Consider the following 12,765-nt stretch of genomic DNA (forward strand, 5'->3'; position numbering starts at 1 on the left):
ATGATCACAAGAACGGTGAGCAAAAATCCCAGAACCACACGGGGGGACCTAGTGAATGATCTGCAGAGAGCTGGGACCAAAGTAACAAAGCCTACCATCAGTAACACACTACGCCGCCAGGGACTCAAATCCTGCAGTGCCAGACGTGTCCCCCTGCTTAAGCCAGTACATGTCCAGGCCCGTCTGAAGTTTGCTAGAGAGCATTTGGATGATCCAGAAGAAGATTGGGAGAATGTCATATGGTCAGATGAAACCAAAATATAACTTTTTGGTAAAAACTCAACTCGTCGTGTTTGGAGGACAAAGAATGCTGAGTTGCATCCAAAGAACACCATACCTACTGTGAAGCATGGGGGTGGAAACATCATGCTTTGGGGCTGTTTTTCTGCAAAGGGACCAGGACGACTGATCCGTGTAAAGGAAAGAATGAATGGGGCCATGTATCGTGAGATTTTGAGTGAAAACCTCCTTCCATCAGCAAGGGCATTGAAGATGAAACGTGGCTGGGTCTTTCAGCATGACAATGATCCCAAACACACCGCCCGGGCAACGAAGGAGTGGCTTCGTAAGAAGCATTTCAAGGTCCTGGAGTGGCCTAGCCAGTCTCCAGATCTCAACCCCATAGAAAATCTTTGGAGGGAGTTGAAAGTCTGTGTTGCCCAGCAACAGCCCCAAAACATCACTGCTCTAGAGGAGATCTGCATGGAGGAATGGGCCAAAATACCAGCAACAGTGTGTGAAAACCTTGTGAAGACTTACAGAAAATGTTTGACCTCTGTTATTGCCAACAAAGGGTATATAACAAAGTATTGAGATAAACTTTTGTTATTGACCAAATACTTATTTTCCACCATAATTTGCTAATAAATTCATTAAAAATCCTACAGTGTGATTTTCTGGATTTTTTCCCCCTCATTTTGTCTGTCATAGTTGAAGTGTACCTATGATGAAAATTACAGGCCTCTCATCTTTTTAAGTGGGAGAACTTGCACAATTGGTGGCTGACTAAATACTTTTTTGCCCCATTGTACATTCCAAAATGTAGCTTTTTGGATAATGGGTACATTTATAGTATTCCTGGATTGAGGTACGTTTTATGACTGGCGGCTCTGCTGTGTCCTAATCAAAACAGAAGCCATGTCCTACCTTATAGGGTAAGGTGTACTTAGAACAATTGGGGCGGCAGGTAGCCTAGTGGATAGAGCTTTGGGCAGTCGTTCTGCCCCTGAACAAGGCAGTTAACCCACTGTTCCTAGGCCATCATTGTAAATAAGAATTTGTTCTTAACTTACTTGCCTAGTTAAATAAAGGTTAAATAAAATAAAGAAGATATAAAAATGAGCGTATGGTTGGAATCTAGTCTGGCTAACAGTTAACCATACTTGAACAATGTGGCTATAGCTAATAGTGATGGGGGGTAAAAATGTATACAGTTAAATATTGCAAGATTATTTTGGACTATATTATATTGATACTTTAAATCCCAAGTATCGATTTGTAGGTAGCATTAGCTAGTGCTAGTCGGCTGTACCTGCGCCAAATCTCTGGTATTTTTCATTCTATAGCTTGTTCTCCATTTTCTTTTTAAATAGTGAGCCAACATGTTTTCAGTACTTATATTTCCATGACTGATCAAAACTAATGTTCTCATGCTCTCTCTTGTCTCTGCAGCAGATATATAGTGAGTAATATGTCTGGAACATCAAATTGGAATAAAATTACAGTATCAAATCGCAATACATATAGAATTGTGAAAATCGCAATACATATCACCTCGAGACCTAAGTATTGTGATAATATCGTATCGTGAGGTCCCTGGCAATTCCCAGCCCTAATATCTAACTTAATTCTTACATGCACTACAGTTAAAAAGCATTTGATTGGTGTAAAAATGGGCGAGGGAGTTTCCTTTTAACATATTTTTTTTGCACCAGTCTCGCATGATTCCTTTTAAATCCAAGTCATATTGAGATTGACATTATAATGTAAATCGAACCTTTGACCTGACCCATCACCTTATGTATTATAATTTAAAAAACTATACAACACAAATGGCTCCTAGCCTCCCACGCAACACTAAAACTGAAACTAAATATTGTTATACAACTAGGTCTAAAACTAAATAAACACTAACAAATCAGGTATGAAAACTAACTGAAACTAAACTGAATTTCAAATTAAACGAATATAAATAAAAATGAATATGAAAACACAACTATATGAACCTTCCCGTGCTTACTGTGCACATTGATGGATATATGGTGCAAGATCATTTACTTGTTTCTAGATGCTTCCAAAACCCATTCTAGTAAGGTGCCTATGCAAAATATTATTTAAAAAATAAATAAATTGAAACTAGAATTCTTTCACATGCACATGTTCCTTTAAATCCCGGTAAAAACAATCTGAGATCAGGATCTGCACCACACCTCTTCCTCAGATCCTGCACTTACACGTGACTTTGTCACATTCGAGTTATACAGGTCCCACCTCCCTTCTGTAATTGGTTCTGACCAGCCGCTGAGGATTTCTATTGGATCAGAAACACGTCCTTTCAAAATTAATCGTCCTATGCTGCTGTTGTCTTTTAGAGATATGACGTCAATCGTATCTAAGTGGTGTGAGGTGGCTGGGGCCAACAATCATAATTAACACCAGAAAAAAAAACTTGTCGCTGAGATTTCATACTGTAGTTTCAATTAATTTGACTGTAGTTTCTGCCACAAGTAAACTCTGTCAATCACTTACAATGTAAGATCATTTGTTGCGTTACACTACCCACGTGTCAACCACTTGACTGTAGCTGCCTACCTAAGTGAGGATCAGTAACAAACGTAGCCGAGTTTGAACATTTAAAGGAGTGTTATTTTGACACTAAGATTTCAAAGAATGAAATTATAATGCTAATATCATTGAACATGTATTACAAACCACAGATATCCCGCTCGGGAAGTGTCCTTTCCACATACTTTTTCACTTTTTAGAGTCAGCTTTTGGAAATCCAGATGATATAGGTGGCCTACAATGTAGGCTAAGCTACAAACCTACGTTTTTTGTAGTGACGATGAGACGAGTGGGAGGAGGTTGATTTCTACCTCGTCTGGTATTAGTCAGATAAGGGGAGGAGTCTCTCACTGACAAGAGACTGGCTCTTCTGAGTTTGTCTGCTCACTAAAATAGCAGTTCGTGTGTAAATGTGACTGAAATTACGTGTATGTCTATTGGAGCCTCTGATATAGAGTGTCTATATACAACGAGGAACTTGGGAGACAAGGTGAGTAGCAAAAATAGCAACAATATTGCACAGAGGGGCACTAGTGAGAGAGAGAGAGAAAGCGCAAGAGGAAGACGTAGAGTGAATGTGGGATCGAAAAGCCATCCCATACTGTAGCCTACATGTAGCGCTATGTGATTATGCCATGCCAGTTTCTGTGTCTATATTCTGGATGAATATAGTATGAACTATTGTTTATTAGTATGCCTAATAATAGGCGACACTTATTTTAGATATACATTGATTTTACCCTAGATGCCCGTGCGTCTTTGCTCTTATAGCTCCAATAAGTAAACAGTTATGCTTTATCTTATTTGGTAGCCTACAGTAATTCGATCAACTTTATCGTAGTCTGTCAATTTCAGGATATTTCTTAGAATAATAGATTATATCAATCGTCTTGAATTACCTAGCTATGACTTTACTATAACTTGTTTACTGATTATGTTTGTGAGCGCGCAATATCGTAGAGTTAACAGTGTCGTGGACTTCTCAGACAACGGGAGGAATGCGTTTGCTTGCAATTTTACTTGGTTTTGTATTACCTACGTTTAAATATATATATTTTTTACGTTCACATCAATGCCATCATATCACAATAGATTAGGGTTAGGGTCAGATAATTTTTCGGCTTTTTACTTTGGTTGCTCTGAAATCCTTTATAATTGTCTGTGTAGACACTAGGCTAATTAATATAGCCGTCTATGGGCACTATAGCTGTATGAACAACTAAAACTTGACTTCATCCATTCCATTGCATACCACTGTAAAATCGAATGCATTTTCTTAGTTGTGGACTAGAATATTTCCTTATTTTAATAGGTTCACAATAATAAGTTAGTACCCTAAACATGTGATTACTTTGTTATAAACAAATAATAGTAGTATTTACAGTGTCAGTTTATTGGTAAAGATACTTTGCATTGTTAGTCCTGAAATCAAAATTTTGCTGGTCAGCTGGTGGTGGTCATTTGTCCATTTAGAACTAGGCTACTCCAACTTCTATTGTTGCTTTGCTTTTATCACTGCTATTTGCTTGAGTTAGAGCAAGCAATGGAGCAATGTATGTTTGCCACCAATAAGATGTGACGTATGTCTATTTTTGAAGCAATTTTGTTTTCTTATAGTAGGCCTATGTCTTGATCTCAGTTATAAGGGACTATTTTGATGATTTATTATATTTATAGTTTGAATCTGATGTTTTTTTTAGCCTGGGGCATATCTCCAGTAAGGATTCATCCCACAGTCAGGAACTCCATCAAACTCAGTAAAGGATTAATACAGCAATGCTTCAATCTTTTGAATGGAAGAGTCATTGCACCTGTTTTGTATGGTTTTATTTCTAATTACAAGCCTGATGAGAGGCAGTCTGGTCATAGTGAATAGTTAGGAGAATGACCTCAACACCAGGCTTTTTCTGCACTAATGCCTGGATGGATTGAACAGATTTACAGCTACAATATTATGAAGGAGCCATGGGGGTATTGACTGTATTGATTTGTTGTGATCATTTATCTGCTATTTAAAATTAACATACATCATTAAATGAAGGTTCAACATTATAACAAATTACACTTTTCTGATTCAGCATATTTGTTTTGGAAGTCCACAAGCCATATTGTACGTGTCAGTGTAAAGAGTTATGTACAATCACTCAAGAGCTCGTAAACTCACACAAGATGGTAAAATAATAAACCTCAGGACCTTAGTTTGTTGTAGATGATTTACTGGCACAGTGAACTTCAGTATGAGGACAAAAGTTTATGGCATCTCCATTTGATTTGACCCCATTGTATATAATTCCAGACAGATAACAGTAGAGAGTGTTTGGTTGACTGATAAATGTCTAACGTTCCCCCCGGTTTCCCCAACCATGAGGTATTCCTAGCTTGTTGATAATGAAAATATCATCGTTTTTTAAGGGACGGCAGTCTTGGCAGCAATATAAAGGTATATCTGTGTGTATTTTTATTGAGTGTCTGTTTTGGTCCCATCTGGATTCATTTTTCCCCCAGCCGATTACTGCCCTAGCTTATAGAAAGGTGTTTTGCTGCAGTACAGTTAACTTCTTTAAGAACATATAGTAAAATTGGTCATATGGCACTCATAGTATGATAGTATCCTGATCTGTAATATACATCCTTGTCTGTAATATATTTATGTGTGGCCTTATTAACAAAAGAGCAATGCAATGTTTTGTTTGTTTCTCTAGTGTTATGTCAGGGTGCAGTAGATACAGTTATTCATTTAATATTGTCTTTCTCAGTACCATATTACATAATGTGTGTGTGTTTGTGTGTTCAGGCCTAAATGTCTCTCTGTAAATTGATAGATGTGTAAATACAGTATTTGTTGTGAGTGGAGAAAGTTGACCCAGGTAAAAGGGAGAAGTTCTGAGGTGGTGATTGGTGTGAGGAGTGGGGGTCTGGAGTGTCTCCCACCTCGCTTCTCTTCATAGCACCAGAATATCACAGCTTGGATTCAGCTCCTTCCAGGAGACACACAGGAGAAACGTTGAGTGTGTGGGCAAGTCGGATATGCAATTAACGCTGGTTGTCAGAAAGAGAATGCTGGCGTTTACACCATGCCTCTGAATTAATGAGCGAAACACTTTCTCAACTCTCCTCTCCCCCTCCCAGGACATTTTTCCCAAGGAGGAAAACGCAGCAGGAAGCTTAACGCAAGCGAGGGAAGCATTGAAGGGAAAGGAAGAGACAGACAGGAGCTGGATATTCCCATAAAGAGGATATCACTGCTTTGATAGTTGGGTAAGCCACTTGTTCTTAAAAATCTTGGTATTGTTGTTGTTTACCTGTTTATTTACTCTCCTGTTTTTTTAAGAGTCACTTAACTTACTTAATTGTATATGCCATGGATCTCCATAGGGTTGGATGATGTCAACTTTTGTCCTATGGTGATTAGGTACTCATAAAACATTGTGATATAAGATGGCATCGCCCCCTATTGGCCAACCCCCAAAATTGTTTTTGTGAAAAAAACTCTGTTAAAACAACTGTTGGGCTATAGCCAGAAATCGCATGCTACAACTTGACAAAAGATACGTTTGGTGAAAGCCTGGACAAAAGCCTAAGTGGAGCAAAATCTTTGATAATATTTCGGGTGGAGCTTCAGTATGGCCAGGTCAGTGTGTGTGTGTGTGTGTGTGGCATGCACATGATGGAGTGACAGTCAACTGATGAGGAATGGGCTGTTTTACCATAGTGAGTTAGGTTATAAATCATGGGCTTGATAGAAGCAAAGCGTACCGTCTTCAGAACTATAATTGTTTGTTATATTTCTCATAAAGCTGTGATTGAGAATAGCATATGCCTAGGCCTATAGATTCCATCTTTCATTCTTGTAATTTTTGATAGCGGCACATTATAGACAACTCCTTCTTAAGCTATTTGAATATTTAGGAAATAGGTTACTGTTCATAACTTCATAGCTATTTGAATATTTAGGAAATAACTTGTCTTGAAGCTTTTATGATAGACCTAGTAGGAGGATAGGTTATAGGCTATTTGGTTTTCAACCTCACATGGGGGGATTTTTCCTGGCACGCACAGAAAATGTATTTCTTAATCAGCTTAAACTTGATTGAACTTGTCATTTTATTTTTCTGTAGGCTATTTATATTGTTTGTTCTCTCTCATTATTAGTCCCCTAGCTAAGTTACGTTTTTAGAGAATTTAAATAATATTTTGCTCTCTCCGACTCCATTCTTTACTGCACGGTGCAAGTCAAGTTCAAATAGGCTAAACCATCGTCTGTCACATCACGATGTCGTCAACATCGACGATGGCTGTCAGTCATTGTTGATAGATGATGCTGTTGTAATATCGCCCAACCCTAGATCTCCAGTAATGTTTTATGCTTTCTTTGGTCCTTTTGGTTATTCTCTTTATCTGAAGTGGGAAACATCATTAAGACCATCTGGTTTCATGAGAGTGTCAGCTGTACATGGATTTTGTAGTGTTCACCATGTTACACCATTGTACTGTGGCACAGCACTTCCCCTACAGTACACTTGAGAGCTGAACTAGTGTCAACTGCAGCTGACTCATCAGGCACAGTTTTATAGCAAATTACATTGCCTTTTTTGAGAGTTCTACAAGGCTACTTGTTTTGAGAGAACCAGTAGCTAACACAATTAACCTTTACACTTCTTTAGATAGATACAATAACAAAGAAGAGAAGCAAAGAAGACAGGTTGTGTATCACACAACCTCCCCACAATCAACAAGTATCAGCAAAGGTCATGATATTACATTTTTTCATCAAAGTACTGAATGTGTTTATACATTGAGGTGTAAATTAGTAGTTGTTTCACTGTTACTCTCTCTTTATTCACTAGTGTGACTGCGACCCTATGTAGGAAGTCCTCTCTTATTCTCAGAGTTAGGTGTGAAGGTACTTTGGCAATTATGTTCAAGATATTTGTCAGAGCAACAACAGGAAAAACACTATGCTTCTTCTCTATGTCCACTTTGCTTAATTTTTTTGTTACAAAGCCCTCTGCACATGCTCTCAGCAACATGATTCATTGTTTAATGGAGCTCCATCATCAAACTGGAGATTCCAGCATTCTCCCGTGAGACCTGGAGGCAGGATGCAGAATTTTGAGCCCAGCAGATAATGACAATTGTGTACGCTCTAGACTATTTATTCTAAAGGAACGCTTCCTGAGTACTTTAATAAATAAAATGGGTATAAATGTAGTTATTCTATTCCAGAAAGGGCGAACCATGAATATGGATGTTCTTTCTTGTGTTTATACACTGCATTAAATCAACTCTGACTTCCCCTTCTATCGTGTGTGGCTACTGCAATGGCTGTGTAACACAGAGGAATGCACAGTGTCCTAGCAGTGTCACCCAACCCCACAATCCAACCCAACAGAGAGCTGAGTTCCAAACCCAGAACCCCCTGGCTGCCTCCTGTCTGACCACCAGGTCACAGAGCCTCACCTTTGATGCTAAATGGGTTAGTTACCCCAGGATACCAGCCAGTTTGACAAACACACAAAATCATCATTTAAAATGTGTATCAAAATATTAGCTCCTTGTTCGTTTTTTCTCTCTCCTCCAGTCTCACAAAACTGAGTCTGTGTTATTGTGCAAATACGTTGTGGAGTGTGCCAAATCAAACCGTCTATCATGTTGTGAGGCTGCACAGTTGGAACTTTATTAGGCACGCCCTTAATGTGCTGTGATGATGACTTCCAAACCATTAGCCTGTGGATCAGGGACCAGCCCTGGCACAGGCTAATATACCACATATACACTTTATAAATACGGCTTAATATCCTACATGGCGGTGCGGTTTCAAAGTTAATATAATAAAAATATTTTGAAATCATATTCAAAAACGTATTATGCAGTTCTTAATTATTATTATTTTTTAAAGAAAAGCCACACTCAAATATATAATTAGACATGATTTTAAATCTGAAATTAAGAAAGATTTATACTAATAACGTACAGGGGTGCGGCCGATTGTCACTGTATACTTGGAAAAGCAAATGTAAAAAGCACCAATTTTTCCTATAGACCTATTTATAATTCTCATCACATCTGCCTGCTATGTAGTATGTCAACAAAGCAACTCTGTTGACAATTAGCCCCCTATCATTCTGACCTAAATATCAATATCCTAAACTACAGTGGCTTATAAACATCTGATAGCCTGAAAACTGTTTCTAACAAAAGCATGAGTGAACCACTCACTAATGCACTGTTGTCTAAGGGAGCACCTAACAGTGACCTTTCAACTGCCCTGCCCTTGGCTGTGACCTCTGGTAGTAAGCCACCCCATACGGCCCACTCAGCACATGTGCTGCTGAGCAGGGCAGAGCGGCTTAAAGATAGACAGCTTCTTCCTGTCTTCTTTGCCTTTCCCCTTCGAGCCCTCAGTCAGACAGAGTTGTCCTTACCCCCTCAGCTCTCTCTGGTCATACTGAAGAATCAGCCGAACCAAAGCGGCAGCCTCAATCTGCAGTTAATCCTCTTTCACTACTATCATCCCTGTCTCTCTCTCCCCTCCACTGTTTAAGTGGCCCACACAGGGTTAAGACTGCAAGTCAACTTTGAATGTAAAAATGTTTTACTTGTTGAAGTAAACAGTCTTGAGGAAGTTCATAGTGTAAGTTGAGTTATCAATGGTTTATGATAACCTTTCCTTTTTAAATCTATAATTCATCACAAGGATATTTTTTAAAGTTTCATAAGGACATTATGAACCATTTGTTACCAGGTATTATATGATCACAGCTGTCTTTCTATATGGCATTGATTTGGGCTATTGCCATTTGAATGTCTCCTGTAGGCTGGTTCAAAGCATTGACAGTAAAGCCTAGCTCTGATAAGAGCTCTTATATTTGCTTAATTTAGTCCTTTTCCATCAGATTTCCCTTTAAAAGGCTCAGCAGTAACAGAAAATAATGTATTCTACGAATCCAAATTGACACAGGTAGGGTTGTGGAAAAGGAATATTACTGGAAACTTTCTAGGTTTAACACTAAACTACCAGAATTTCAGTAGCTTTCAAGTTTTGGGGGGAATTTTATAAAATTACATCTAGTGGCCTTTTTGGATACTTCAGATTATCACAGATGTACCTCTGTGTGGCCTGATCACATAATACACAATAACATTGTATTTAAAAATGTTATGACAAAGCTGTAAAACATTATCCTAAATATAAACCATAAATTTAAACCATTTGGGTTTAATATGAGGGTTTCAACATGAAATTGTATTCAGTGCATGTGACAAATAAAATTGGATTTGATTTGAAATATCCTTTTACAAAGTGTTGTGTTGAAATGGTCTATGGGCGATTCCATGCCAGCATGTCCCGGAAATATCTTTGGTAATTCAGATTGTTCTGGCAATTCTCAAACAGAAACTTAATTAGGAGGAAGGATGTTTGATTTGCTTTCTAAATATGTATCACAAACAATTTTTTAGAAAATTAATGTTTAAAGTGGCCATTTTAGGCCCATTTTAGACCTACCGTGCCTTCAGAAAGTATTCACACCCAGGGACTTTTTTCATATTTTGTTGTGTTACAGCTGGAATTTAGAATTGTCACTGGCCTACACACAATACCCCATAATGTTTTTCAGAAATGTTACAAATTAATAAAAGTGAAAAGCTGAAATGTTTTAACTATTCAACCTCTTTCTTATGGCAAGCCTAAATAAATTCAGGAGTAAAAATTTGATTAACAATTCACAGAATAAGTTTCATGGACTCACTCTGTGTCACGTTCTGACCTTAGTTCCTTTTTTATGTCTTTATTTTAGTTGGTCAGGGCGTGAGTTGGGGTGGGCATTCTATGTTGTTTTTCTATGTTTTGTTCTGTTGTTATATTTCTATGTGTTTGGCCTAGTATGGTTCTCAATCAGAGGCAGGTGTCAGTCGTTGTCTCTGATTTGGGAGCCATATTTAGGTAGCCTGTTTTCTATTGTGTTTGGTGGGTGGTTGTTTCCTGTGTTAGTGTTTGCACCATATGGGACTGTTTTGGTTGTTTGTTTGTACTTTTGTTATTTTGTTCAGTGTTCTGTTGATTTATTAAATATCTCATTATGGACACTTACCACGCTGCACATTGGTCCGATCCTTGCTACTCCTCCTCAGACGAAGAGGAAATCTGTTATACTCTGTGTGCATTAATTGTATTTGACATCATTTTTAATGACTACCTCATCTCTGTTCCCCACATATACAATTATCTGTAAGGTCCCTCAGTCGAGCATTACATTTCAAACACATGTTCAACCACAACGACCAGGGAGGTTTTCCAATGCCTCGCAAAGAAGGGCACCTATTGGTAGATGGGTAAAAAATAAAATAAAAAGCAGACATTGAATATCCCTTTGAGCATGGTGAAGTTATTAATTACACTTTGGATGGTGTATCAATACACCCAGTCACTACAAAGATACAGGCGACCTTCCTAACTCAGTTGCCGCATCGGAAGGAAATCACTCAGAGATTTCAGCATGAGGCCAATGGTGACTTTAAAACAGTTAAATAGTTTAATGGCTGTGATAGGAGAAAATTGAGGATGGATCAGCAAAATTGTAGTTACTCCACAATACTAACCTAATTGACAGAACAAAAAGAAGTAAGCCTGTACAGAATAAAAATCATTCCAAAACATTAATCCTGTTTGCAACATTCATCCTGTTTGCAACAAGGCACAAAATTAATACTCCAAAACATGTGGCAAAGCAATTCACATTTTGTCCTGAATAGAAAGTGTTATGTTTGGGGAAAATCCAATACAACACATTACTGAGTATATTACTGAGTCCTACTCTCCATATTTTCAAGCATAGTCGTGGCTGCATCATGTTATGGATATGCTTGTTATCGTTAAGGACTGGGGAGTTTTTTAGGATAAAAAATAAACAGAATGGAGCTAAGCACCAGACTTTCCACCAGACACTGGGAGATGAATTCACCTTTCAGCAGGACAATAACCTAAAACATAAGGCCAAATCTACACTGGAGTTGCTTACCAAGAAGACAGGGAATGTTCTTAAGTGACCGAGTTACGTCAAGGGTTGTGAATACTTTCTGAAGGCATGGTACATGTAAGATTCTATGGCTGCGTTTAGAGGTAAGTCTAGGTTCTGAAAAAAATTCACATTGATTTATTCAACATTGAAAATAGTAAAATCAATATCTCAAAAGTACCCTTTTAGATGTCCGTATCCTGCACGGTTCACGTATCATATGCTGCATTTAGACAGGCAGCCCAATTCTGATATTTTTTTCACTAATTGCTTAAAAAAGATCTGATGTGAATAGATCTGACGTGATTAGTCAAAAGACCAATTAGTGGACAAAAATATCTGAATTTGTCTCCCTGTCTAAACGCGTATGATACGTGAACCGTGCAGGATACGGACATCTAAAAGGGTACTTTTGAGACATTGATATTACTATTTTCAATGTTGAATAAATCAATGTGAATTTTTCTCAGAACCTAGACTTACCTCATATTTTAGAGGACACTATAACGAGTATAATGACACCAAGATGTTGTCTGTATCATGTACGGTTCACAGATCAAAGGTTCTGACAAGAGGCATGTATAGGTCTCAAAATACAAATGTAAAAAACATGTCAAACATCCTTCCTTCCAATGAAGTTTCTATGTGAGAATTGACAGAAAAATATATATTTGGGCCATGCTGTCGTGGAATCGCCCCTAAGTGAAATTGACTAGAGCAGTTTTCATGTTGAGTCATGTTGGATCAACAGTGCACTCCAATCTTTAGATGTCTTTCTTTCTGAGTGCATTTCTGACAGGCTCTCTACAGATACAAATAAAGCAGTGCCACTATGGCATTTGAAGTGGTACACATCATTAAAACAAACAGAGGGCTAAACTGACACATTGTCATAACAAATGTGATGCAATTGTATTGCATGTGAACTTTAAGGTGTACTGCTATGTTACTTAATTGGAGTAGG

The 12,765-nt window shown here is 38.0% G+C and overlaps 1 protein-coding gene across 8 annotated transcripts in view; it reads left to right on the forward strand.

The window, feature by feature from the left end:
- Positions 1-3,116: 3,116 nt before the first annotated feature.
- The window catches only part of LOC139539918 (myocyte-specific enhancer factor 2A-like), a 131,717-nt gene continuing 122,068 nt past the window's right edge, over positions 3,117-12,765 (forward strand). For 7 of the 8 annotated variants that reach the window (XM_071343316.1, XM_071343319.1, XM_071343320.1 and 4 more), the window contains exons 1-2: positions 3,117-3,274; positions 5,914-6,042. The gene's annotated coding sequence lies outside the window, so the exon portion shown is untranslated. Of the gene's footprint in view, positions 3,275-5,913; positions 6,043-7,448; positions 7,533-12,765 lie in introns of all 8 variants that reach the window. The other variant, XM_071343318.1, reaches the window with a different exon arrangement.

Source organism: Salvelinus alpinus, chromosome 15 (assembly GCF_045679555.1).
Source record: "Salvelinus alpinus chromosome 15, SLU_Salpinus.1, whole genome shotgun sequence".
Taxonomy (NCBI): Eukaryota; Metazoa; Chordata; class Actinopteri; order Salmoniformes; family Salmonidae; genus Salvelinus; species Salvelinus alpinus.